The 24,131-nt window shown below is 46.9% G+C and overlaps 1 protein-coding gene across 3 annotated transcripts in view; it reads right to left on the bottom strand.

Moving 5' to 3' along the window:
• LOC119017205 (glutamate receptor ionotropic, kainate 5-like) overlaps positions 1–19,920 on the bottom strand; it is a 138,863-nt gene extending 118,943 nt beyond the window's left edge. For 2 of the 3 annotated variants that reach the window (XM_037093722.1, XM_037093719.1), the window contains exons 1-2: positions 19,775–19,920; positions 3,896–5,748 (exon numbers count right to left, since the gene is read on the bottom strand). The gene's annotated coding sequence lies outside the window, so the exon portion shown is untranslated. Of the gene's footprint in view, positions 1–3,895; positions 5,749–19,178; positions 19,314–19,774 lie in introns of those variants that run through there. The other variant, XM_037093720.1, reaches the window with a different exon arrangement.
• Positions 19,921–24,131: the final 4,211 nt, after the last annotated feature.

Raw genomic sequence — 24,131 nt, forward strand, 5'->3', positions numbered from 1 at the left:
CGCTTTCTGCAGGACAGAAGCCTCTAAGTATCATGTTTATTTGCCTTGTCGTGTTCATGGTGTTATCGAAGCACCAGCAGTGGAAATGATGAGAGAAATGACGACTCGTCTGAGATCGCTCTCAATCTGACTTCTAACCGTCATTTCTCCCAACAAAAGCTCCAATCGCAGAACTGAATCCTGCTTTATAGCCTGTCATTCTGTCTTCTGCTGGCTGATTTCTGAGTTGAACTCCGCCTGCAGCCGCTCTGCTCTCTGTGCTCCGTCACCAGCATCCGTCTCCAGGAGCCATTAACAGTAAATAGGGGTGATTTTCCTTCATCGAGGCCGAGCAGGATATCAATACGGCTCCCTCAATTATCAGCGCGATGCAGCGTGCAGCCCAGACAGTGACGGAGGAGCTGTGACCCCTCTACACCCTCCATCCACCCGGCTCTCTCCACCTGTGCTGTGTGTGCAGGGAGAGAAAAATGATGGAGGCCCCATAATCGTTATCTCCCTCCGCCGTTACTTACTGCAGGTAATAGCGTCCCCAGACAGAAGCTCTTTAGGAGCCGCGGCTGATTGTGGCGTCTAATAGAGTTCGGATGGATGTGGCCGAGTTTAAAGAGGCGGAGTCGCTCCATGATAGTGCGTTTAATAGCTGAAGGATACGGAATATAAGCTTTGGGGGGAAAATGTCCCCGTTTCACCCAGATTTGGTTTAAATTTATTCCTGCAGAGTTTCAGCTGCTGAGAAGTCGACTCATGGATGAGTCACCTGGAAGAGAAACAGGTGAGTCGAACACGGTCGGAGCAGAACATGTGTGTGTCATGGAGTCAGAACCGAGAGTCGTCACAAAGCAATGTTTAAACGTATCGCACCAGAAAAGGCCAATCAGTGAAATCTGTTGACTGACGATCAGGATCGTCCTCAGAACAACCAGCACACGGGTCGACTGTACATGCAGCTGAAACGAGCCGCCTAGAACAGCCGTGATCAGCACAGTGTCCGGGTCGGTACCGGTAGAATCTGTGGGTCTCAGATTAAATTCTGACATGAGGAACATTTAACTCCTGTTGACTGATCAGCTGTTTCCACTCCAACAGAAGAAGTCACTTTTATTCTACAAGGCTTTTTTGTCTCTTTTAATCGACTTAAAGCTCCGACAGTTTGAGTCCAGACGGGTCGGAACATGTTTCATGACGTCTCTTCTCTATTACTGAAGTGACCAAACAGAACAAAGCACAAACTGAATGTTGACTAGAGGAGAAAACATGAATGTCGCAGCAATAAAACAAGCAGAAGTGCTGCTAATTATGTGCTAACGTTGCATTTTCTTCTCTCTATTCACATTATTACTGTGTCAATGTGTTTAATACCTGTGAAACATTTTAATACAGTCATAACTTCTCCCCACAGATCACCTGACATCTTGTTTTTTACTCGTCTGTCTTGTATCTACTGACAGAAACATGTCAACTAACAACCCTTCAAAATAAAATCCAGTAATATCAGAGTCCAGAACAGACTAACAAAAGCAACAACAGGCTGATTGTCCGTAAGAATCCATTAAAGCTGATATATTTCATCAGAGCGGCTGCCAACAGACACACACAATCTATCACAATCAACCAATCACGTCCTGCAGGAGCTCATCTAAACACGCCGCTCGCCAGATTACTGCAAATCAAGATTCAGATCACACACACACACACACACACACACACACACACACACCGAGTCCATCACTGAGCCTCAAACACACACAGGAATATTTACCCATATACATGCACACACACATTAAACACTCACACACACACACACAAACTGATGCACCAGCTGAGTAAAGCTTTATTGATCCTCTCCTCCCACGCAGAGCGTTTCTTTGGAGGCTCGTACTATCATCACACAGAGAACATGAGCGATGGAGCGCGGCGCCCGACCGAACGCCCACGATGACGCAGTCCGACACGTGCCGATGGGAGGAAGAGGAGGAAGAGGACGAGGAAGACGAGGAGGAGGAAGACGAGGAGGAGGAAGATTTAGATTTAGGGTGCAGGAGAGGAGGAGGAGATCAAACACTGAGTGGAGGTAGAAACACCTGAAGCTCCGTTCACACCTGATTCATGTCTGCAGCCACTTTCATTTACATCTCACCTGCTGCGGTCTGTGATTTTAATTCTGTCTGAAGCTCAAATATGGGTCATTTTTCTGCCTCACCTCACCGATGATTACGACCACGATGACCTCCAGATATTTTAAGTGAAGTGTCATTTAAATCCATCCAGAGGAAACGACCTCCTCCTCCAAAAACCCAACCCCCCCAACCCTCTCAGACTCAGAGTGAAATGTGACGTTTGTACCTCGAGTCAAGCAAAAACCATCATGTCAGGGTTCTGATCCAGTAAGTTCACCTCATTCAAAAGCTCTTTGACATGTGTAGCCATTGTAATAACTTAAAGATCAAACCTGGGAACAGAGACCTTGTCAACAGTACCGTACATGTGTTTGAATAACAGTGATGAACAACGTGGTGTCGTCGGCGTCTGGCTTCACTTTTCACGCCCAAAAACCCACAAACAGATTGAGTTCTGGTGACTAACATCCATCCAGCACTACATCCCTCCATCGCCGCAGCATCCACCTGTAGCTCTACATTCTGGACTTTACGGTTGGGTTTCAGAGGTGCTCTGTGAGGCCGGGCGGTGGCTTTCTACTGGTGGTCTAAACCCCTGCAGCTCACTGGACCGGATCAGCGCCAGCCCTCATACCTACACCTTCCTGTCTCCAGCTCCATTGGTACTGATGTCTCTCAGTGTCTCTAGATGTTCAGAAGCTTTCTTTATTTTTACTCACCAGCGCCTCAGTCCAGTGTGACAGGACCCTTCCTGTGGACCAGAACCTTTACCAGTCACCACCCAGCCTCTAGCACCTCTGCCACAACCCTGACAGACTGAACCAGCCTCCTGCACAACCGTGAGTCTCCACCTGTGGACTCACCACCGCTACCTGCTAAACCTGCTCCCTGTTTGGTGTCCTTTTGGGTCCTTCATGGTCAGAAATCATGAAAGGCATCATGGGAGCTAGAAATAATGTGGTGAGGGAAACAGCAGGTTGAGTTTAAACAGTTAATGATCAGACAATGAAGGGTTAGGGTAGAGTAGAAGAGCAGAAACAGAGCCCGACCTGAAATCCACAGGTGCTTCACCTGTTCAGACCCGGTCAGCGTAGAAAGAGACAAACGATGCTGCATTCAAAGTGTCACGTAAATAACAAATCCCAACACACAGAGCGCCGACACTGACAGCAGGCTCTTAAATTCACTTCTCTTTACACTACATTCATTTCAAATCACACCGTATTGAACCCGGCCTGGTTCTGATGGGTTTGAGCCCGGTATGGATGCAGTAAACAATCTTCTTCAGTCACACAGTCTATCTAAGTTAAGAACCAACTTTCTGGCCCGGCACGAGGATGCTTCATGAGCGATCCTCGCCGAGAACGTGTCCTCTGACCGGTCCTGCCGACCCACAAAGCTTTAAACAGCAATTAACACGGATAATTAACAGAGCTGAACGTGCAATTACCTGGACTCAGCTCAGGTTTCTGTGCCAAGCAACAACTTCAGTTAGAAAAACTGACAAAATAAAAGCACCGTCAAAGAGAACGACGCCGAGCTCCAAACACTTGAGTCCATTTACGGGAAAAAAAGGTGGAAATCAAAGAAAAACACTCCGACAGAAAATGAGTCAGTCTGAACACTGTGTACCGCAGGGCTGCTCTATTGTGCTCTAAGTCTTTGGTATTTTTCATCAGCTGCGTCAATCTTCAACCGACTGCAGGAGGTGCAAGGCAGGAAAGAAAAAAGAAGGGAGGAGGAAGAGGAGGAGGAGGAGAGACTGAAGTACTCACAGAATGAAGATGACGACACCAGCAGCCGATATCAACAGAGTCCCTGGGATGATGGGAGCCAGTTTAATCTCAGCGGGTCCAGGACAGACGGACGGACGGATGGACGGACGGCGGTGCAGATATACGATCCACAAGGACGAGAGAGCCGGAAAAAAACAAAAGCTCCGGGGAGAAATTCAAAAAAAGAGGAAGTGAAGCTTCGGGGACTGTCGGCGGGAAATGAAGTCTCTGCTCGTCCTCTCCAGATTCAGTCCCTCGCTGCGTCTGTCTTCTCTTTTATTCTGCCGTCTATCAGTCTGTTTTATCTCACTGAGGCTGCAGAGGAACTTCTAGATTAGGCCATGTCCACATCTGGAGGGAGGGAATCAAACAGGAGGTCTGAGTGTGTTTGACCTGGACGGGGGAGGGATGAGGGGGGAGGCAGAGGGAAACACGCTAAATGTTTGTCGTCGATAAACAGGAGGGTAAAAAATGAACGTCTGAGGCCGAAAGCTCTCCGTTTATCCACGTCAGAGCCTCTTTTTTTTTTTTTTTTTCCTCCTTCCTGACAAAGACGAATCTGGTTTGTGGACCAGATGAAGAAAACACAGGACGAGCGCAGAAACAAACTCAATTACAGACGGATGGAGATAATGGTGTGTATCGGTGGCACCTGCTCGGCCTCCTCTCTCTCTTCCTGTCTGCTTTTTCCACCTGACTGCCAAGATTAAGGCATATAATCAAATTCTCTTAATTGGCCTCGATTGTGGCGCCCGGCCAAGAGCCTCTCTCTCTCTCTCTCTCTGTGCTTCCCTCCCTCGCTCGCCCCGGCTCAGTGCCGGGAATGACAATGAGTCCTGGGCGGCTGGAGCGCCTGTCAGTCAAGACTCGGGGCTCCTGCAGTCGACTCTCCCTGCTGACTCACAACCAGTTGTTATCTTCGCCGTCGGCTGCCGCCCTGATCTCGCCATGTCCTCCCCGCTGCCCCGCCCACTGCTCCTCCCTCCTATCGATCACCCTGAATGATTGACGGGATACTTCTTAGCCCCGCCTTCCTCTTCTTTTCTTTGCCTCGATCTTCTCCTCTTTGTGTTTGTATCTAATCTCTCCTGCTCTTCCCGTGTCTAATCCCCATCTAGATCTGCTGTCGCTAATTGGTTTCAGGTGTCTCTGACGGCGGCGGGAAGGAGAGCGGAGGGGGGGAGGGAGGGAGGGAGGTGAGGGATGGCGAGGGGAAGATTTCACGCCGCCGTCGCCATTAATTAAAAAGATGATTACTCAGAATACAAAGATTAAAGACGAAAATAGGAAGCGCCGGGGCCGATAATAACCTGGTAGCACTTTATAACTCCTCGCTCAGCTCACACAGTGCGTGTGTTTTCTTTCTGTTCCGTGTGTGTGTGTGTGTGTGTGTGTGTGTGTGTGTGTGGTCGTACATCCAGCAGCTCTCAGCTTGTTAAAAATGGCCGCGCTCAGAGGAAAAGTTTGTTGTGCAGGTTGTTGCGGCTACATGGCAGCAGGTCACCTCCTGCCAGCACACATCCTGCTTCACCTCCAACAAATCGTCCGTCTGCGCCTCGTTTTCTCAAATTACATCCACCGTGCCGCGGCTGCAGGTCCAGGAACCCAAACAGGATCCAAACTCCCACAATCCTCTGTGGCTCAAAAAAAGTCCACAAAAAAAGAAAACACCCAGAATCCTTTTCTGCTGTCCTCAGCGCAGCAGCTGGGGTCGTCCTTGAACGGATGCAGTTGCCATGACACCTCAGAGGAAGATGTGCCGGTCGGTCCAGAGGGCGGGCGGCGGGCTCACACCTGTGGCATTCTGGGAGATGATGGATGTCGAAGCCACGCTGAGGAGGATCGGACGAGTTCTGCAACGACAAGAAAACAGACGACAGGGTGAGATCAGGCTGGAGTCCCTGACAGGAAACTGGAAACAGTGAGACGTTCATTTGGGAGATTGACAGAAAATATTTGTTTGTTTGGTGAAAAAAGAAATAAATTGATGCAGATAGTTGAGATAATATTCTGATTGAGATGTGTTGTTGTTGAGGAGCGACTCATCTCTTTCTGACAACGCGATGGTGAAACTTTTTACTTCTGTCTCTCGTTCATACTCAACATCAGCTGAATGATGCTCGAGCGGCTGGAAAAGTCAGAACGAGTCGTTAGTCTGAACTTCAACCCGTCGTCAGCTTGCAGCTTGTTTCTCTCACGTCTTCTCTTTCGGATGAGTGGCAGCCAATATATTTTCCTCTCACATTAATTCAGTTTAACAGCTGCTTGCGATGCTGTTTTTTTTTTTTTTTTGCGTTAGCAGAAACAAAACATTTGGGAGGTAGCAGCTTCTCACTTGACCTGATTTGTCTCTTTGTGTATTCATTACGAGTCACTGCAGATGAAAGCGCCAGTGAAAAAGATGCTAAATGTTGCTTTTCCGCGCAAGTGAGGAGATTAAAGAGCGATAAATAATTTTTAAAAAAAGGAAGACAAACAGAAGGAAGTGAAGCAGATAACTCCGTTACACAGTCGAATTAAAGATAAACAACAGAGAGGATTATGGTAATTTCTAATTTCTTCAAGACAAAGAGAAAACAAGAAAACTCAAATCTGGTTTGACAAGCGTAGACATGACTGTGGTTGATAAAAGCATCAGAGTGACAAGAAGAAGAACAAACCGACCCAAACACGACTACAAGACACAAAACGTCTCAGGGGAGGAAGAGGAGGAGGAGGAAGAGGAGGAGGAGGAACGAGTGTCTGTGGAAAAGAGCAAAATATGAAAGTGGGAGAGAAAACACATGTTCATGATGTCGAAGCCGGAAAATAACTGGAGACGAGATGCGAGTGGGAGGAAAACTCTCAGAAACAGTTTCCTCTCCGATTCATGGAGCTCGAGTCGACGTGAAATATTGGACCCACTGGTTCTAACTGGCGCCAGCTCCCGAGAGGACGGACCAGTTAACGTCTCCGCAGCGTTTAAACACAAGATACAATCTGTTGGAGTTTAGTTCTTGTTGTCGAAATCTAATTTTGGAAATCTTCTTTATCCACAAACCAACAGAACTCTTCAAACATGCAATATGTAAGAATTTAAGTTTAAAACACCCAGAAATTCAAATTATCAACACAGTGTGAAAATGAAACAGATGACCCTAGAAAACCTCTTTCTCTGTCACCCAGCAGTCCAAACGGTCCTGCGCTGGTCGTGTCAACACCAACACTCTGGCTAGCTGCACGGCTAACTGAGCTAACAGGCTTAACACAGCTACACTCATAAACAGAGTATGGTTAGCAGCAGTTAGATAGTTCTTACACACATGTTGCTCCTGTAAAGTCAGATCCACAAGCGTCTGCTCGACAAGACTTTATTCACAAAGCAGCTACTTTCATGACGTCGTGCTCAAACCTTCCTGCCTCTGACCTACGTGACGTTAGCATTCAACCACTTCCTGGCTAACACTGCTGTCTGAGTGTGTGTCACCTCCAGGCTTGAAAACAAGTGCTAATGTTAGCTAGGAAGTGGTAGAATGCTAACGTTAGCTGCTATTTTTATTTTTAACGTTGCACTTTCAGCTAATTTTGAGGCGAGAAAATTATATTACAGCCACACACACACTTTACTCAGTAAAGTATACACTGACTATCTTTGTGTCTGTGAGGTCCAGACAGGTGAACTTCCTTCCTGAGTTCTGAGTATTTTGTGTTCCAGCTAACTTCACAGCTAACAGGTAAAACATCCACACTCACCTCTTCCTGTCTCTTCAGCAGGGGGCGGAGCCAACAGAGTGTCACCTGCTGAAGAGCTCCAGGATCGAACCATTCAGAGGAGGGAGGGGGGGAGTAGGGATGCAAACAATCCTGATTTATGTGGTTAGTTTTTGTTAAAGATTCACAACTTTTTCAAGGTTGTACGCTCGTTGGTTTTGTGTAAATATTCTTATAGTTGAGTTCCTGTCTGGGTGGCTTGCTCCATCTGATTACCTGCAGTCTGTGAGACAACTTAAAGCCACCCTCGCTCCATCAGACACAGTTTTGGTTCTGAAGACTTTCCAGTTGGACTTTTATTCATTTCACATCACCAGACAGACCAATAAACAGATGTGAAGGAGCCGGGATCAGACCACAGGAGTATCAGGGATGATTTAAACCTGCCTTATATTAATCGTTTATTTTTACTCTGTATCACAATTAACAAGTCAGAACAGATGTTCCAGTTTTCCATCCACATGTTGGAGACCTCAGAGGCAGCAAACAGACCACTTCCTGTCTCCTGGTTATCCATCTCTGCAGGATCTAAAACAAGAGTCACAGAACACCGTCTGATGTCGTGTTTCTATTCTAGCTGATATGCAACTAAAAAGAAAATGACCAACGTAGCTCATGTTGACTTCCTTCCATTACTGCTCTCAGTACTGTAACATAAATGCATGTAATGCATGAAATGAAACATGTTGTGAATAAGAAGAAGAGAACTCTAACCCTGCGTGAGAGCAGAAACGTGCAGCCGTCTGTCTGAGATGACTGTGATTACTGCGACTTCACAGCAAACTCTCCTCTGAAATGTGACGGCAGTTAACAGGAGGTGATTGTGTCGGCTGCGTCTCCATCACACATAATTCCACCTGTAGTGCTGCGAGTGCTCAACTACAGCAAGTAAGTAGAAAAGATCAAGCTGAAAGCTGCTTTTCAGGATTCAGTCTGCAGACGTGATTCAATTCCACAAGGAGAGAAACACTTCTGAACCTTTTTTTCAATATTTTGCGAGCGGGATAGAAGACTGTGGCTGAGTAGCTCTGCAGATATGAGCAGAAAGTCACCTTGGACTTTCTGATTGATGCTCATGTTTGTATTCAGATTCAGCTCTTGTTCAGACGAACACACCAAATCAGCCACAGATATTCCTGACACTCGTCTCAAAGTCAGCCTGAAATAAGATCTGTGGTGAACGCAAGATGGAGATTTTCACATTTTGTTCACCTGTACGACAAAGGATACGTTGGTAAAGACCTCACGTGTGAATTTTAAACTGTCTAAATGAGACTACAGAGGTTGTTGGGACGTTAAACGTCATCACAGTGAACTCAGAGACTCTTCTGCTCATCAGTCGTCTTTACAGTCACGTTCAGGCTACACAAGTATTTGGACACTTCAGCAGGGAACAATGGGTGATGTGCATGAGTTTGGGTCAGTCCTTAGGGTAGATCTTTAAATCTGGACCGAAGTGACTGCCTGCTGAACCCACCAGCATAAAATCGAAAAGGGATCATCATCTGGGACACAGGCAGGAGATCAGTAAAAAGATGCAGGAAAAAGTCTGGTGTGATTTTGCAAAAATGGAACCCAAACACAAGCCAGTCGGGGGGTCGAGATGAAGAACAAATGAGTCTTGAGTCTGCTGACAGGTAACAGAGCTCATCAAATCCAGAGGCCAGTGAAACACAGCAGGAGGACAGGACCAGCGATCAGATGAGGAGATGTGGGGGGAAAACAGACAAAGACAGGAAGTGAAAAGTAAATCAAGAGTAAACTTTCAACATAAAACAGGAAATCACAAAACTCAGTCTCAGGATCAAATCCATCTTTCACAGCAGATCTGTTTCCCTCTATATGTTTAACTTTGGATATTTGTTGTGCACATTTTACAACAAACCCTGGAAATCCAGGCTCTCAGTGAACAATCTCACTCTGGGTCTGACCGTTGGAAGGACTCGAGGACCTTCTGACTGACTGACATCACTTCCTGTAGGCCGAACCGTGACATCACATCCAGTTTGCTGTGACACAGCAGCATTAAACAGTAAATGTCAGTGTGTCCTCTACACAACGCCTGCTGCAAACAATGTAAATGCAAATAGCAGCAGTCTAAACTCGACGTGAACCCGACAACTTGATTAGAATAAAGTTTTTATGTTTCCTTTGTGACTTTGCAGCCGTCAGAGGAGCTTCTGCTGCTGCTGCTGCTGCATTATGTTTATGTGATGTAACATACGGGCTGCCAAACGTAACAAGCAGCTCTCTGCAGTGTTCCTGCCCAAGGTCATCTGTCAACCACGACCGGGGTACCGTAACACTTTTCAATAACACCGACTCAGTTACATAATGTCGTCTGAGGCCGGCGGGCTCGGCAGCGCCGCCTCGATGAGGACGACGACTCGGCGGTCAAGAGGCAGACCGTCAACGAATCACAGCCGACCGCTTTAATAACGCCGCGGGGACGTGCACCATATGTCATCGGTCCAGCTGTCCTGCAGATCCAAATCACTGCCGTCCTCTAGAGACTCCATGTGTGCAAAGTCAGGCCCACTTCTGAGTTTATAATCTGACCTCATAATGTGTTTCTGTCAGAAATGCATCACATCAGTGACCACAGACTTCTGCTTCACAGGAAATTACTAGTGTTTTAAATCACATTTAAGACGCAATATCATTCATGGTTTACTTGCTTTAATGTTCAAAAAAGTTAATTTTCCTCATACTGTCGCTGATCCAAACCTATGATTCGCCCTCCGTCTGAGACCCTCTGCCTATAAAGCCCAGTCGGCTCTGATTGGTCGGCTCACGCAAGCCTGAGCCAGTTAGCTTAGCTTCATTTCTACTGTGAATATCACCACGAGAAGCTCCTCTAAACCAAACACTTCCCCACACGTTGGCACGCTAACTGCTGGGTGCTAATCAAAGCTTGATGATGCAACACATTAAACTTTATTGTCCCTGTAGGGAAATTTGTCTCGTTGTGCACATGGTGTCTCTGCTCTGTAGTGGAGAGAAAACAGCAATACACAAAAACAAAGCAGCACATCTGTGAGAAAAAAAACACACATAACACATGAAACCAGTGAGAAGAGCACCGCAAGATCGTGCACACTCCTTACGGATTTAAACAAATCCTAAAGGAGTTTTCCAACAAGAGACACGATGTTGGACCTTCAGCATCTTCATCTTAGCTGGAGGTGGTGCTCTGCTCAGTAGCGACGTAGATAAGTTATGGTGGTAAAGGCAAAACAACAAACAAGGCATTTCAGGAGCCTCAGGAGCAGTGTCTTCTGGGAATAAATCCCTCTGCTGTCGACATTCGGCTTCGTTTAGATGCACAAAAAATTCAGAGCACACCAAAGAAAAAGGAACACGGCAAAACTTAAATATGGCCTCTTGTGCGATGGCCGGAGTTCAAGAATAGATTCAACCGTTGAATCTGTTCTTCAATACAGTACAGTAGGCAGGCAAAGAAAGGATACAAAGGCAGGAACTCAAACAAAGTGTCACGCGTAGAGGTACAAAATGAAGGAGGAAGTCTCAGCTACTGTCTGGTGTTGAATTCATGTGTTAAACATCCTTCTACTCTGTCAAAATGTCGACTTCAGTGCTCAAACTGTACAGATCCACCAACACTCAGCATACACTCAGAACAATCCATTTAATCAGTAAACAATTCCAATAACGAGGTTACGTCCCTTAAAAAAAAACCCTAAAATGTTGAGAAAAAAAAGAGCCTTGCAGTTTTGCTTCATGTAAATCTACTTTAACTGCAAAACAAATAAGAAAACAAACACTTGTGGTCACATCTGTTCGTATAGACGCAGACAAAACGCCACACAGCCACAATCACAGCCAACAGTCGACATACGGGCCATAAATCCACCTGATCATCCATTTAGCCAGACTGTAAACCCCTCGAACTGGCAGAAACTCAGCCAGGGCGACTAATTTGGGATTAAAATGGGCTGTAATCTCTACAGAGTCAAGAAATAAAGCGACATCGCCTCAACAGCACAACAAAAGAGAGCCGGGCATCATGTGCTTTGTGACTAAGCTGCATTAAAAGCTTATTTGCAGGTTTTTTTTATGTGCTCTTACTTCAAATCAAAACTAACATTCATGTGTACTAACAAGCTAAAATGCTGAAATCAAACAGCTTCAGTTAAATCTTCAGTCACCTCAGTGAGTCGGCAGCTGGAGTCTCTGTGCAGCTCAGCTTCAAGTGGCAGGTGTTTAAAATTAGTGCTTTAAAGCCGCCGCCGCTGACCTGCGTCGTCGATGACTGCATGGATGAATAGCTAATGCAGCTGTGTGGTCGCACTCCTCAGAGCTACTCGAGCCAGAGGGGCTCAAATAGCTGCTAAGAGTCCACTTTACTCTCCAGAAGTCACAGGTGTGCAGGGTGACTGACCCGGAGGGTGGAAGCACTTCACTCTTAATGTTAGTTTTGTTAAAACACCCGTCTGCAGGAGTGTTTTGTCGCGTTCATTAGAGCGCCGGTGATGAAAGGTGGATTGTACATTTTCCACACATATTCTTAATATGTTACAGCTGAACAGTCGGGCTCTTAGACGCACTTTGCTTTAAATGTGATTGTAATAAAAGCAAAGGCGGAGTGTTTTGACATGTGCTGTGTGCATTATGTAAAATGAAAAGTTCCCTGCAGTAAGAAAATAGCACGCATTGTAATTATAGAGTCTATTTTGATGACGGTTCTCAGTCATCCATAATTCAAAGTTCTGTATTGCAGTCAGCTGGACTAGTTTCAGTTTATTGAAGAACTCTTATCCAAGAGAAACCTTCAGTTCTGACTGGAAGGGAGTCGCAGGCTTTTAAACCCACTGTGGGAGTGTCTTTTAAGAGTGTGGGAGTGTCCTTACAGAGTGTAGGAGTGTCCTTACAGAGTGTAGGAGTGTCCTTACAGAGTGTGGGAGTGTCCTTACAGAGTGTAGGAGTGTCTTTACAGAGTGTGGGAGTGTCCTTACAGAGTGTAGGAGTGTCCTTACAGAGTGTGGGAGTGTCCTTACAGAGTGTGGGAGTGTCCTTACAGAGTGTGGGAGTGTCCTTACAGAGTGTGGGAGTGTCCTTACAGAGTGTGGGAGTGTCCTTACAGAGTGTTTGAGTGTCCTTACAGAGTGTTCGAGTGTCCTTACAGAGTGTAGGAGTGTCCTTACAGAGTGTAGGAGTGTCCTTACAGACTGTGGGAGTGTCCTTACAGAGTTGTTAAGGACACGTGTGAGCTCTGAATTTTAGAGCCTTTTGGGTCGTTGGTCCAACGGTCCTTTGTGGGTTACAGCATTTTAGGTGGGTGTCGTAAGTGATGTCATAGCCACTCCCCCTTTTCAAAGATGGTTGTCCATTTGGAACGACCTACAACGCAGAACAGAGTTTCCTCCCCAGCCAGCTTAAGAGGTATTCACACCTGGGCCCACCTGGGCTCACCTGGCCCTAACACTGATGTCTGGTCCTCACACAGTCAAAGCTAATGCACAGTGTTTACCAGATGTTGAACTTCTGATATTATCATCTCCATCTTGTTGCTGCTGTTTACACTCACCCTGACGCCCTGACTTCTCAGGGTCATATTCTGTTTCACTGGAAGCCATTTTGTTATTGTCTGTTAAGTCTTCAGGTGGTTTTTTTTCTCCACATGGAGCTCAGCGTGAAATATTTTTGTTCAGCAGCATGAACTTCCGCCATGAACAAGTAAAAAGACATTCGTGCTTGAGGAATCTTTTCCTTAATATAAAATTAATCACTCCCTCTGAGTCTATTTGGCCTCGACAGAATAGAGCAAATTAACAGACAGGCTGATGATCAGAAACATAAATGTTGTTTCAGGATGAATGAAGAGAAATTACTGTTCATATGCTGAAGAAAAAAAGGAGGCGAACGCGTCCACAGAAGTCCCGATGTGAAGATTTCATGTCACAATTATGTTTCTGTTGCACAGACAGAATCTCCTGTTTGCAGTTTGTGCAGATTTACATCAGCAAACATTTACCTCATGTTGTGTCCTATTTAAACTCGCGCTGTTTGTTCGTCCTGCTCTGTTTGGCTCTGATCATCTGAGACATGAACCATCTGTGACTGGAAACCTTTACTGTGAAATGTCCCGACCAAATGACTTCCCCCGTGAGTGTCATTTGTTACACTTAGTCAACCAAAGTGAATTTGAGTTTTAATCTCATTTTGTCTCTTTTTGGCACCCACACGGACATTTTAGGATCCACTTTACAGGCGATAGTTTTATATACTCTAAACTGTAGTGAGATATGAAGACAGCAGGGAATCGTGGACACAGCTGGTTCTGGTTCTGTCCACCTTTAATAACCCCTTCACTTGCCTCCAGAACCACCGAGCTTCCACCAAATTCAAAAACTAGCTTCTGAAACTAGCTCTGTAAGGTGGAGTTGGGTTATAAAGCCCTAAAACTGCATCGCTACAGGCCGACAGTCCAGATTCCAACGTCATCAACAGACACGACACTGAGAGAACGAACATGGGTGGATTTGATTCCACAAAGACAACAACAGAAGTGCAGCAACAGACAGATGGTGGAGAGATACGACTGAATCCATTACACATGTTTCTATTCCTTCTTCTTCTGCTTTTAGAACCAGAAGTGTAACATCTATAACCACACCATCAGCGTTTATTTAATTGATTCCGTATCAACTTCACTTCCACGGCTGTGACTCAGGAGGAGCAGTTCATCTGGTCATCAGCAGGTTCGAATCCCGTTCAAATCTTCTGCTTTTTGTTGTCTCATGGCCACAGACACAAGCTGTCACCACAGTGTGACGGTCAGATGAACTCTGTACGACCAGCGACACACCTTCATCTGATTCATCTACTGATCAGCTGATGTTTGCAACATGATTGTATTGATCATATGTATTTTTCTCAATCAAGCACTGAACCTTTAAATGTTATAATAAAGAAAATCTATATTTTCTTTGTCATTTCCCATGTTTTTCAGTGACACGCTGATGTTCCAGCTGTGTTAAAACTGATTTCATTTCATTCATGTGGTTTAACAGAGAGGATACAGCGTCCCATTAAAAGCCACCATTTAATCTCTCTCTGCGTCTCCGTGAGTCGGTGAAAGGCCGCCCGCATTCACTTTAATTACGATATAAAAGCGCGAGGCGCGACACGTCTCCCTCTCCTCGCCGGACATAAAGCGTGACGGCTCATTCTCGCCGTATCAGTTGCGTGAATGGCTTTTCAAACGGCGCTGATCGAGTTTCTAACTGATGTCATCTGGCGTGTAGGACATGATGGATGCTCGTCCCCGTGCTGAGGGGTGAGGGCTGATATATGGCTGCTGGCATCACGCAGGTTAATAAACCGAAGCTGCACAGAGACAAAAGAGACGCAGGAAGTGCTGCTGACAGATCTGAGCTGCTGATATCGTCTGACGCCGTCCGCGGAGGATTTACAGCTCCATCAGTCAAAAACATCTTAACTTAAACTTCTCTTTAAATCGAGTTCCCGCTGATTTATCACCCTCCTGTCTGTCACCACACTGGTCGTCATCCTCATCTCTGTTTTTCTTCTTGACTCGGGTCGTCAGAACATCTTCACAAAGCCACTGGTTCTGAGTCTGCAGTGTGTGTGTGTGTGTGTGTGTGTGTGTGTGTGTGTCCTCCTGAGGGAAATGGACACATCTATTGTTCTGTTGAATTAATGAGGTTACCTGACAGAACTGGCAACTGATAAATAATCATTTCCTCTGAGACTTTCCTGAGATTGCAGCCACGTGGAGTCTCTTTGCAGGGTTTTGTTTCTTTTGGGGGCCATTTTGTATCTTTGTGGCTCTTCTGCATCATCATTGTGTGATCAGTCTCATGATAATCCTGTTGTAACACAGGATCTTATCTCTCCCCGAGTGTAATTTGAATGCTTTTGGAAGAGATTGGCAGCAGACGAGTGTTGAGCAGTATTCTGACATGAAACACCTCCTGTTTCCTGTGAACGCAGCTCCAAAGCTTTTTGTCCCTTTCTGATTTTCATCTATTTTCTGTTTTCCAGCGTGTCGACACTGAGCCCAGCGTAGTTCTGGTGTCCAACATTTTTTTACAAACGACACGTCTACAGTTACCTCACGATGACACAAACACCTCCTTCATTAGGAGCTCAGAGAGCTTCGGCGCCGCTGTGTTGCCCTTTAAATGTGTGACACTTGAAAGGGCGGCGATCAATCTGAAGGGAAATTAATTTTTTAAAGGCCAAAAGTCTTTTAATCAGTATGAAATATAACCAACGACACGGCAGTATTTACATTTTGTCTCATCTCGCAGCAGGAAGTAAACCTTTGTGCGATCGTTACATTTCCTGTGAGGAAGTTAAATGACCCAGAAAATAATTGATCGCTTTAATAATTAATCTTGATCTATATGTGAATGTGAACAATGAATAATCAATCATCTCTTTAACTGCGCTCCTTCTCGCTCATGAATAACGAGCAGCTGCTGTTTGTGTTGCAGTGCAGGTGAGTGGAAAACACTCCCAGGTGAAGAGATTCAAACCAACACTCAACACGCTCTTTATGCATTAACTGCAGTCTGCCGTCTGAACACACACTGAAAAATACACGTTTAATATCACACACACCTGCCTATAGATGTGTAGGCTGCACACACACACACACACACGCCTGCAGCCTGTCGTGCATATCAAATGTCGACTCCATCAACGCTCGCTGTCACCTGCAGTGACAGCGGCAGGCTAACGCTCTCTGGGATCCAGCAGCGTACATTAACGCAGGAAACACACTCTCTCCGGCTGCAGTGTGATTACCTCTCCGCCCTCCACGCTCACATCTGATCGCACTGATTCTCATAACAGTCGTCTCGTTCACTCACGCGGCGAGAGGACGCTCTCACCGTGGTCAGAACAGCGGCGGTTTTAAGTCGAGCGCGTGTTGATCGCTCAGCGGCGCCTGAACACGCAGAGCGAGCAGTTTTCTTTCCCCCCGTCGGCCTGGAGAGGCCGTTCAGCTCGGTGGTTTCAGATCCCTGCGGTTTTCTTTAAGTAAGTGCCTGTAAACATCTGCTGTCTAACGCTGAGCTGTTCTGTTCCACGATGATGTTTAACAGTGACAAAACGCCTGAGAGGATGTTTGAAAGAGCGCCGTCGGCAGCACTTAAGTCTACGTAACACACATAATCACAGTGAAGAACGTCCTGGAGGGAGGCAGCTTCACACAGGACCACAGACACGTCGGGTGGGAAACTCAAGGTATCACGTATATAATATGAGCAGGGAAATGATTTCAGTTTCCAGCAACGTCCTTTCTGCAAGCGACAAGTTCTGCTTGAATGTTTTATGTGAAGTAAATGTTGATTGCAGAGAGTTTAACCAGTTTATGGTGCATAATAGATCCTGTGTGAGGAAAACTAGATGTATTTAAGAGGACCGTGTTAGTTATCATTTGTACTTGTGTAAGAAATCTCCAACATGACCCTCGAATGTCCAGGAAACACCGAGATACGAGATCAGGCGATGACACCAGGAGGAACGTCGCCGGTTAGAAAATACACCAGCAGAGTATTTTACAAAAACAGGCGGGACTCCTCGAGATCTCCTCAAGTAAAAAAAACAGAAGTGTAACATTTGTAACGACACCATCAGCGTTTGAATTTGTTCCATATTAACTTTCACAGTGCTTTTCCACCCAACATTGTTCCAGAAATGGAAGCCTGGCTGCAGCCGGTCCGGCAGCCTGGCAGCATTTCTTTCTGCTCTGTGTGTTCTGCCCTGCGGTGTTTGCAGTTGTTTAACTGAGGAAAACATGAAGTGTTCAGTTGTCTTTGAGACAGCAGAACAAAAAATATCTCCACATGTCCGACTGAGGCCACATGCATGACATCTGCTCGCAGCCAGCGAGAAGTTGTTCTCCACCAAACTCTGAACTCTGCCTCTACATGAAACAAACAACAAGACGTTTCAGAGTCAGTCGGGTCAAACAGCAGCTCGCCCTGCAACAAGTGCTCTGATGCTAACAGCTAGCCAACAAACCCAAAGCCCGGTCCTTCTCAGAGAACACTGTCTTCAGACTGTTCTCTGCTTCTGCGATCTGATTCCAGACAAGAAACGAGTCCAGCTTCGCTTCTGAACCAAACGTGAAATTAAAAGCCAGCTTGTGATTGGCCACAGAGCTTCATCTGCCTCATGTGATGTGACACAGTGGCACTGAGCAGAAACAACAGGTTGTCTGCTGGGACGAGGCCTTGCTCTTTATCTCTCATCCTCGTTCGCTCTTCAGCGGTTTCATTCAACAACAGCGTCGTTCCCCCAAAAGCGGCGAGCCGAGCCGAGCCGAGCGTCTGAAGGGAAACACGAGCTGATGAAAGCGTCGTTAACAATCAGGCTGCTGTTTCCAACCCCACCGAACAATTAATAAACATTTCAGCTGCAAATTGGACCACATGGGACGTTTTAGGATGTGAGCACTTTTCATCCCATGAATAATTTATCATGTGAGTGAATCAACTTCCCGCCTGGTTTCTGTACGTGTGTGTGTGTGTGTGTGTGTGTGTGTATGTGTGTGTGTGTGTGTGTGTGTGTGGCGGGCGATCAGGCTGTTCACCGATGCTCAGCTGTTAACACCAAGCTAACTGTAGCATGACTGGCGTTTATCAGGCTGCTGCAAACAGGCGGCTAGTGTGTGTCTGTGTGTGTGTGTATCTGTGTGTATGTACTTGAGTGAGTGTGAGTGTGTGTGTGTGTGTGTGTGTGTGCATGAATGTGTGTGTATATCAGTCTGTCTGAATGCGTCTGTGGCCTTTTATTCAGTGTTTCTATTGGCGGTTAAAAGTGTCCGAGGGGATGATGATGGTATGGAGAGGATGTCAGCGGATGTGGAGGCGGTGTGTGTGTGTGTGTGTGTGTGTGTGTGTGTGTGTGTTGGAGGGGGCGATGAGGCAGCGGAGTGATGGATGAAGAGAGGGATGGAGGGATTAACGGGGTTCAACCCCCGACTGTCGATATCATGTCAAGCCCGACGCCTCTCAGCTTCAGGCGCTGGAGTCCTGATGACTTCCAGTTTACAGCGCATGAATGTGTGTGTGTGTGTGTGTGTGTGTGTGTGTGCATGTGCGTTTTCCTGCTTTGCCTGGCTGCCTGGCTGATGGTGCAAATGAGTGATGGTTGCAGAAAAGAAGGGCGAAGCGAGGAACAAGAAGACGAGAAAATGTGGAGAAGAGAAAGAAGCGAATGAGGTGAGCGATGGAAGGAAAAGGAGGCACAAAAACGCCTGATGGATGGTCGGCGGAGGAGGTGCGATGGGGGGAGAGAAAGATTGATGGATGGAGGGAAAATGAAGGAATAACGAGCGCGGTCACGGAGAGGAAGAGGGGAAGCGAAAAATTAGGTGAAAGGAGAAGAAACGACAGAAGAAGAAGATAAAAAGCAGCAGAGGAGCGCAGGAAAAGAGCAAACCCCCCTCCCACTGTGTCTCCTCCAACACACACACACACACACACACACACACACACACACACACACACACACACTCACACACACTCACACTCACCCATCTGCTTCTCCTCCCGTTGGGCGACCCAGCGAACGGCAGCTGTGTTACCGGCACAGTTACAGCAGAGCCGGCTGAAGACTGACGGGAGGAGAGAGGAGAGAGAGGAGGAGAGAGAGAGGAGGAGAGAGAGAGGAGGAGAGAGAGGAGGAGAGAGAGAGGAGGAGGAGAGAGGAGAGAGAGGAGGAGGAGGAGGAGGAGAGAGAGAGGAGGAGGAGAGAGAGGAGGAGGAGGAGAGAGGAGAGAGGAGGAGGGAGGAGGAGAGAGGAGGAGGGAGGAGGAGAGAGAGGAGAGCAGGGTGATAGTCCCTCGACCGAGCGAGCGAGACGTCTGCACCGGAGGAGAGAGAGAGAGAGAGAGGGAGCAGGAGAGGAGGTGCAACAGACAAAACAGCAGCAAAGCAACTCCTCGTGACGAGCAGAATCCAGGTTTTACTCCAAATCCACCTGAGAGACGACTCACACACACACACACACACACACTCACACACACACACACTGTCGCAATGACACCTCCGGGCCGACGGTGCGAGAGGAGGAATGAACACACAGACTCCAACACCTCCTCCTCCTCCTCCTCCTCCTTCTTCTGTTTACCTCCTGCTGCTGTTCGTCCTCTTTATCCACCTGGTCAGCGACACACAGAGACTAAAGAGGAAACGCTCGTCTTCTTCTTCTTCTGCTGTTAAATTCCTGGTAGGATCCTGCGTGCTGCTGAGTCTCTCCTCTCTCCGCGTCCTTCAGTGTCGGACTGACTGCTGCTGCTGCTTCACAGCGCAGAGGCTGGACTGCATTCAGCTCTCTCTCTCTCTCTCTCTCTCTCTCTCTCTCTCTCCCTCCCCCCTCCTACCTCTCTCGCCCCTCTCTCTCCTCTGGTGAGCGTATCTCCATCCCTCCTTCAGTTCAATCTGGCTCTCTCCATCAGTCATTCTCGGATCCCGTCCATCTGTTTTCTTTCCTTTTCCTTCTTTTTTTTTTGTTTTTGTTTTAATGCTTAAACAAGCCTGCAGATCATCAGCTCTCAGCTCGCAGCAGCTGCGTCACGTCACCTGACAGCCATCAATTATCACCTGCAGCACGCTTGCCTCGCATGTCATCCAGGCAGAAGACGTGGTCGGGTTAGACGACAAGCTGCTGAAATCGCTGCTTTTCCGGAGAGCTGACGCCCGTTGACGGGAGGAGAGTTTGTTCCTGCTGCTCCTTCCAATTTCCACAAAGCTCGACAATCCTGATTCAATCAATCGATCAATTTCCGTGATTCTGTACAGCCTTTGCAATTTCATCGGATCTTCGTTTCGTCATACGCAAAATGCTCACCTCTTGCTTTTTTATGAGCAAGGAATCAAATCACCAATAAAAAAATAGTTCCTCTGCACAGACGTCGAGAATCCATCATCGTAGTTTCAACAGCAGCCTGGTAGAGACGCAGACGTACGACATCAACGTCCCACATTTACTAACTAACACATTTCGTGCAGAATATGAATGTTCTTCATGTTTTGCTGGAAACACAAACGAAACACATCGTCTGACAAACATGCTTTCAACGCAAAACACAACCGAGGAACGTCACAAACCTCAACAGACGAGTCAAATCCTCACGACGGACGCTGCTGCGACCAGATCTGAAGACTCAGGGTGAGTTTGATCAAATATACGCGGGTGGAGTTAAACAAAAAACAACATGTGTCAAAAGAAGCCTGAACACAGAAACTCTCTCCTGCTCCGCGTACGTAACGTACACGTTGATGGTATATTTCCCTGCAGACTCACAGTTGTGTTGTGCTTCATTCAGCTTCAGATTATTTCAGCGTCGTCGCTCAACTTCACCTTCAGTTTCGCGCCTCAGGCTGCGAATCCAACAGGAAGTCACGGCCTGACGTCCAGCGTCCGTCATCCAGTGAGCCACAGATCACTGGCTGCTGATGAAACGATGATCAAAACTGAACACAAACTGTGACAAACTGACAAACATCAAGTTATCAAGCTGCACAATTAAACAATGAAACAAATTCAGTCGTGTTTCGTCTTCGTTCGATACAGCAACATGTTCACGTCCTCGACTCGACCGAGCTGCAAAGTCCAGTTCTAATATTTTTCTGTCATTTGTGCAGATAAACCCAACACACCTGTGTGTTTCTGTGTGTGTGTGTGTGTGTGTGTGTGCAGACCTGAGCTGTACATCTGTGTCTCCTCGGCTGTACGTTCACAAAAAGTAGGTATCTGTAATACAAACAGCACAAATCTACTCAGCGCTCGCAGCAAAGAGAAAAACTGACTCCGGTTTTTCCCCAGAGACGTGAACACACACACACACACACACACACACACACACACACACACACACACACCTCTACATCCATCCAATATACACACAGTCCACACTGAGCGCTGTGAAGGTAAACAGTCCACTGCTGACACTGGAGCAGCTTCAGGGAGAAACCACTTACCAAGGAGTCAGTGTGTGTGTGTGTGTGTGTGTGTGTGTGTGTGTGTGTGTGTGTGAACATGTATGAGTCACCGCATAAAATCTCCATCTTAATTCATTTTCTCTTTTTCTGAGAACCCAAATCTTATTTTCTCACAGCTGATTCTGCAGCCGCCGACACGCCGAAGCTCGACTGGAAACCACGAGTCAAAGAATCAAACGTCAGAGTCACGTCGCGCTTCTCACTGCAGTAATCTGGCCGGTGATGTCGGATTGGATAAGAATATAATCTCACCGTTGATGTAACGTTGATGGAGCTCGCAGCCTTTAACAAACACCGTTTCCCACAAGCCTCAGAGCGCCACGGGAACACACTTCAGGCAAACTTGCGTACATGAATCTAAAAAGTATCACAGATATTTTGATTTTATTGACATATAACAGAAATCTTCCTCCAACCAACGATCAGCAGACACAGAAACCCTGAGCTCACGATCCTCCCTCGACCACGCTGACCTCTCCTCCGTCATCCTTCTCTTCCTCGCCTCACCTCTCTCTGCCATGTTCCTCTTCCTCCATCTCTGAACAGAGGAGGAGTCGCCGCCCCACTCCCACCCCCGACCACCCCCACTCCCACCCCCACTCCCACCAGTCCCACCAGTATGTTAGAGATCTGCATCCTTCACCAGTAAAATCACTGGTGAGTGAGCGCCTGCACCACAGAGGATACGATTCATGATAACAATATTATCGCGATTCTGCCCAAATAAAAACATCATGATATCTGTCTAACAGAACACAACTGGAAATGCAAAGTGCAGGAGTTGTTTGTTTTAATGAAAAATCGAAATATTTGGCACCAGCGTATCGATTATCGTATCTCAAGAGAAAAATATCACGACATATTTCCATACGGATCTTTGGTCCGACGTCTATCATGTGTCGTGTTGCTGTAAACTGATTTCAGAGTCGCAGCAGCAGCGTGAAGCCACACCGAGCGTCTGCAGTGACACGCTGCTGCTGCAGATGAAGACGAACGACTGTTTCTGCACATTATTGACACACAGAATCACGTTTGGATGTTTTTGCTGAGCGCTGAGAGCGTGAGATGAATTATAATCCAGCCGCTCCTCTCCGTCTTCTTCCTCTCGCCGTGAGGGAACTGAAACACTCGATTTGTGACTTCGTCTCCTGCACAACAGCAGCGAGCCTTGTTTTATATTATTCAAGGATGTTTAAAATGACACATAATTCCAGGAGCTGATACAAACGGCCGTGCTCGTCGGTAAAACGGCTCCGAATAAAGAATGACTATAATTAAGTGTTCGAGTGATCAACTCCCTGTAATGATTTTCCTCCCGTGATGGACTTCAGGCACTTTGCAAACGAGCTCAAGCGTGACTGCTGCTGGCAAATCTGCCGGCGCAGCAGCCAGAAACTTTCCCCTCCGACTGTTTGTACAGCAGTTTAGAAACCCGACCGGAGGAGCGAGGGATGACGGACGGAGGGAGAGAAAGGAGAGGAGGTGAATCTGATGGGAGGCGACACGAGAGCTGGAAAAAGGAGAACGGCAAATGAATGGGAACAAAGTGAGTGGGGATCGATAGCAGCCAGGTGGTGAGGATGATGAGGCGTGACGAGGGGACGCAGGACAGATCAGATGATTACAGTGAGAGCCGGGCGGAGCTGGTTTGTCCCGGAGACGACGGAGAATGTGATCGGGACGAGAGGAGATCTTCATCAGGACGCCGACATCAACACAGCGTCCTCTCGTTGTGTTACTGTCACTGGTAGATGTTAGCGAGATGTTAGCGAGGAGTGTTTCTGCGTTTCTTTACGTTTGGTTTGTCTGATTGTTCTGGTTCTCTCTGTGAAGAACATCCAGACGGAGTGAACGATGTCAGAGAACGAGCGGTAACAAAGGCTGAGTGCTGCACTCGAACGCATCGCGGAGACTACAAGCAGCACCACAGCCTGTACACGCTTCAGATGAAAATAATCATCCGCTGCACCTGTTAATAAAACATCCTTCATGTTGTGAATGTGTATGAATAGTGAGTCGGCGTCGACACATTCAGACACATTCAGACACATTCAGACACATTCTCCTTCTGTCACAAGTGATTTCACCGTGATGCCGTCGTGAGAGGAAACACTTGTCGCTCAGTTCTGCTAATCATCAGACTCCCATTGAGTTGGTGTTGGATTCAGCTGCTGCCTCCTTCATGTTGGAGCTGTGGGTTCACACACAGCGTCTGGATACTGATGATACTGTGTGTGTGTGTGTGTGGCTGACGGCTGATGATTTGATGCTTAATGGGACCGTCACACTTTTTTATTTTCATTTGTGTATGAATCAGTGTTAACCCACACAGTCCTGTCCGTCTCTTCAGGTCTGTCAATGTCCTGATTCTGCCATGAAAGGATTTAAATTCCAGTCACATGTGAAGGTGATTTCTTGGTTTTAGGTTTCATGGAGACGAATATTTGATGTATATTCAGCCCCAAATCATGATCACATTGTCT

The sequence above is a fragment of the Acanthopagrus latus genome, chromosome 3, assembly GCF_904848185.1.
Source record: "Acanthopagrus latus isolate v.2019 chromosome 3, fAcaLat1.1, whole genome shotgun sequence".
Taxonomy (NCBI): Eukaryota; Metazoa; Chordata; class Actinopteri; order Spariformes; family Sparidae; genus Acanthopagrus; species Acanthopagrus latus.